The sequence below is a fragment of the Cebus imitator genome, unplaced genomic scaffold, assembly GCF_001604975.1.
Source record: "Cebus imitator isolate Cc_AM_T3 unplaced genomic scaffold, Cebus_imitator-1.0 Scaffold350, whole genome shotgun sequence".
Classification (NCBI taxonomy): Eukaryota; Metazoa; Chordata; class Mammalia; order Primates; family Cebidae; genus Cebus; species Cebus imitator.
In genome coordinates, this window is record NW_016107665.1 from 2002556 (window position 1) to 2007258 (window position 4703).

Genomic DNA, 4703 nt, shown 5'->3' on the forward strand with positions numbered 1-4703 from the left:
GCCCGGCCTAATTTTTGTATTTTTAGTAGAGATGGGGGTTTCACCATATTAGCCAGGCTGGTCTCGAACTCCTGACCTCATGATCCACCCGCCTCGTGATTCACCCGCCTGGCCTCCCAAAGTGCTGGGATTATAGGCATGTGCCACCATGCCTGGCCCAAGTTAAAGTTTGTAACATAAACTGCCAAATTACCCTCCACAAAAGCAAAACCAATTTATATTTCAGATATAAATGTATGGGAATGTTCCTTTCTTTGCACCCTTGACAATACTGGATATTGTGTTTTTTCCTATCTCAATCCAGAAGAACTATTGTTTTGAACTAGTATTTTGTCATATTTCATTGTTGTAATTAGTATTTTCCATATGCTTATTGGCCATTAGCATTTTTCTATAAGGATGGTCATCTATTCTTTATTATTTTATTTTATTTTTTAGTAAAGGAATAAAGAATGGCTGCTGCATAGGCAGAGCAGCCTATTCTTTATCCTTTTAAATTAAGGATATTAAATATTGATCATATATGTTACAAATATTTTTCCCAACATTTTTCACATTTTTAAATTTTATTGTCTTTTGTTTTCTTGTGTTTTTGAAACAGGGTGTTGCTCTACTGCCCAGGCTGGAGTGCAAGGATGCCATCATGGCTCACTGCAGCATCAAACACCCAGCCTCACGCAATCCTCCTGCCTCTGCCTCTCAGATTGCTGGAATGACACTGTGACCCACTGTGCCCTGCTGAATTTTATTTCTTGATGATTTGTTTTAATCATGCAGAAGTTTTTAATGTTATGTATTCACATACACAAATACACATGTATTTCAAATCCATTGCTTTTTTCCTTTTTGCTATCGTGTTTAGAGAGGCCTTGGTCACCATACAATTAACTGAATATTTGCCCTTGCTTTCTTCTAGTTCCTTTGCTGTGATATTTATTCTTTAACTTTTTAATTAAGTTGGAATTTATTTTGGCACTTCATGTGTTATAGGTCTTAGAACAATTTCTGATTATTACGCCTTTTTAAGGCTTCAGTTCTTGTTAACCAATGCCTGGTACAGTGTCAAAACCCTCCAGCCTCTGAGACACTCAGAGGCAGCCTGAGAAATAAAATGTTCAAGGTCAAGAAGACCTGGACTCAAATTACAATTCTGCCTTCTCCTCCTCCAAAGCTCACTTTCTCCTAAAATGTTTTCAGGCCCCTGCACTGACTGACAGCAGATGCAGGACCCTGGAGTCCTTTTGCCTTGGCAGCCTGCTCTCAGGGATCCTGCAGAAGGAGCTCCCACCTGGCTTTCCAAAGAACTGTAAAGCACCAGTCAAAATCCTGTTTACTTCCCTGAGAACTCTCCAGCTGGTCTAGCTGGCCAGGCCTAAGTAGGTGCCACTGAAACCTCTTATTTGGCACTGGCTCCTTTCACCTCAGAAAGATGTGGCCATCTCTACTCCCATCTCCTTTTACCAACTTCTTTTTTTTTTAGATGGAATTCCAGGCTGGAGTGTCGTGGCCCGATCTCAGCTCACTTCAACCTCCACCTCCTGAGTTCAAGTGATTCTTGTGCCTCAGCCTCCCAAGTAGCTGGGATTACAGGTAGGTGCCACCACGCCTGGATAATTTTCGTATTTTTAGTAGAGACAGGGGTTTCACCATGTTGGCCAGGCTGGTCTTGAACTCCTGACCTCAGGTGATCCACCTGCCTCAGCCTCCCAAAGCGCTGGGATTACAGGTGTGAGCCACTGTGCCCAGCCTCCCTTTACCAGCTTCTGATACTGGGAAGGCACATAGGTGTTTGAACAGGCTAAGCCAGGAACCCAACCAGTGTTAAATTTCAGGCCCCAAGAGCTGCTTTAAATAAATCAGATTCCCAGCTTTCCCCTGGACTCAAGTTTTTCATGCCTATGCCCTTTTTCCAGAAAGATGATCAAGGGTTTAGTTTAGTTTTGCTTTTAAGAAATTCAGGTTGGGCGCAGTGGCTTACGCCTATAATCCCAGCACTTTGGGTGGCCAAGGCGGGTGGATGATTTGAGGTCAGGAGTTCAAAACTAGCATGGCCAACATGGTGAGACCCCATCTTTACTAAAAATGCAAAAATTAGCCCGGTGTCATGGTATGTGCCTGTAATCCCAGCTACTCAGGAGGCAAGATAGAAGAATTGCTTGAATTCCATCTCAAGAAAAAGAAAAAAATCACTTTGAGCTGGAGGTCCTAAAGATAACTTTTCTATTTTTTCTGAGTCAAGGTCTCACTCTGTCACTCACACTGGAGTGCAGTTGTGTGAAAATAGCTCACTTCAGCCTTAACTTCCTGGGCTTAAGCGATCCCACCTCAGCCTCCAGAGTAGCTGGGACCATAGTTATGTAGTTGTGTACCACCATACTTGACTAATTTTTTTAGTTTTGTAGAGACAGAGTTTCACCATGTTGCCCAGGCTGAAGATAAATTTTCTCTTTCTTTCTTTTTTTTGAGATGGAGTCTCACTCTGTCGCCCAGGCTGGAGTACAGTAGCATGATCTTGGCTCACTGCAATCTCCACCTCCCGGGTTCAAGCAATTCTCCTGCCTCACCCTCCCAAGTAGCTGGGACTGTCATGTGTCACCATGCCCAGGCTAATTTTTATATTTTTAGCAGAGATGGGTTTCACCATGTTGGTCAGGCTGGTCTTGAACTCCTGACCTCAGGTGATCTGCCCACCTCAGTCTCCCAAAGTGCTGGGATTACAGGCATGAACTACCACACCACACCTGGCCTAAAGATAACTTTTCATACCCTTGCCTTTCTAAGTATTTTTCTGAGTTGCTCCAAGAAATCTGTGTCATCAGCAAACTATAATAAGACTGCATTATTTTCTCTTCCTTCTATTGTCCACCTGTTGGCAGTTATTAAAGTGTTGTGGCTCATTCTCAACACACTCCTGAAATCAGCAGCAACTTCTGCAAGTCCGTCTTTTCTGCATACCGGTTCTCCAACAGGATCACAGCCATGGCCCCCAAAGTGCCAACTATAGAGTTGCAATCTATCTGTTATTCGTGAGGATGTTTCATGAAACTCTCTTCAGTCATCCCTTTTAAGTGGCCATCTGTGATCTGCCAGGACCCTGACACAAGGATCCCCTGTCAGGATGTGGTCCTCTTTTAGCCTAGAAAGCTTTGCAGTTGGGGTCCATCTACTCCTCAGTCATCAATCAAACCAGATCATTGCAGAAACACCTTTTGTCCCTGCCTGTGGGACCATTCAATTTTAACAGGCTGTGGCTCCTCCTGTTCTTTCTTTCTCTCTCTCTCTCTCTCTCTCTTGCTTTCTTTCTTTCTGATAGAGTTTTGCTTTTGTTGGAGTGCAATGACATGATCTCGGCTCACTGCAACTTCTGCCTCCTGGGTTCAAGCAATTCTCCTGCCTCAGCCTCCCAAGTAGCTGCGATTACAGGTGCCCACCACCATGCCCGACTAATTTTTGTATTTTTGGTAAAGATGGGGTTTCACCATATTGGCCAGGCTGGTCTCAAACTCCTGACCTCAGACGATCTGCCCACCTCAGCATCCCAGAGTGTAGGGATTACAGGCATGAGTCACTACGCCTGGCCCGGCTCGGCTCCTCCTGTTCTATGCTTGAAATGGACGTGGGAATCTTAAAGAAGACAGCCTATATTCCTAGCCATGTAGATCCTTGCCACTTTGTGGACCAGCGGCATTGGTATCACCTACAAACTTTTTGGAAATAGAGACTCTCAGGCTCCGCCTCTGACCTACTGAGTCAGGATCTGCATTTTAACAATGGTAATCCTTGTGCACATCCCTGTGTGAGGAGCACTGGCCTAGATATATCGCACTGCCATTCTCTCTGGAGTCTTCCTCCCTCCCCAGTGGGGCTGTCAGGAAGCCAGAACCCAGATTTCCGCTACTCCAGGGTATCAAATCCAGGATTTTTCTCTGCGTTGGAACAGGAAAGCACTCCTCTTTCATTGATTCTCCAAAATATTCATTCCAGCAAATCTTTTTCTCACCATATCTAGGAAACTTTTAAGTCAGTGATACCCAAAGTTGGTTGCTTTTGGAATCACCAAAGGAGCAACTGAAGTCAATTTAATTAGAGTATTTGGAAGTGGAACCCAGGCAGCAGTATTTTTAAACTCCCCAGGTGATTCCATGAACAGCCAGGATTGAACTTCCTGCTTTAAGTTGTCTGGAGGGCTTACAATTTGTAAAAGCAAAGCCAAGAAAGTACTATACGCTTCTAATGCTTAAAAGGAGAATGAGGGGGAAATACAGGGAGACAAAAAATCATTAATATTTCAAAATAGCCAAGCTTCGCAGTCAGGTGAGATCTCCCAGCACCTGTCCTGCTTACCTTGGTGACCAGGTGTCTTCATTTTCCCTGCTCTTACTTCCTGCAGACCTCACTATCTGCCCGAGGCTCCAGGGGAGAAAGTCAGCTATTGAGAGGCATGGTGCTCTCTCAAGCTTCATTGTAACCACACGGTTCATAGTGTCAAGATGTTTGATGAAGGTGCTGAGGCCAGCATAAATTTATGCAAATATAATCTCTCCCTTTTCTGAACTCTTATTGCCTACCTTAATCACTTGTCAATACCTACTGCTGTCTTATATGAACTTTAAAAAAATGCTCTTATACTGCTATTTCATTGTCCTTGTGTCATGCCTTCTCTTCCCCAAAAGTCCACAGGCTTTTTTTTTTTTTTTTTTTTT

At 43.8% G+C, this 4703-nt stretch overlaps 1 long non-coding RNA gene across 1 annotated transcript in view; it reads left to right on the plus strand.

Moving 5' to 3' along the window:
- Positions 1-4703, plus strand: part of LOC108287664 — a 12548-nt gene that overhangs the window by 3424 nt on the left and 4421 nt on the right. The window lies entirely within an intron of this gene.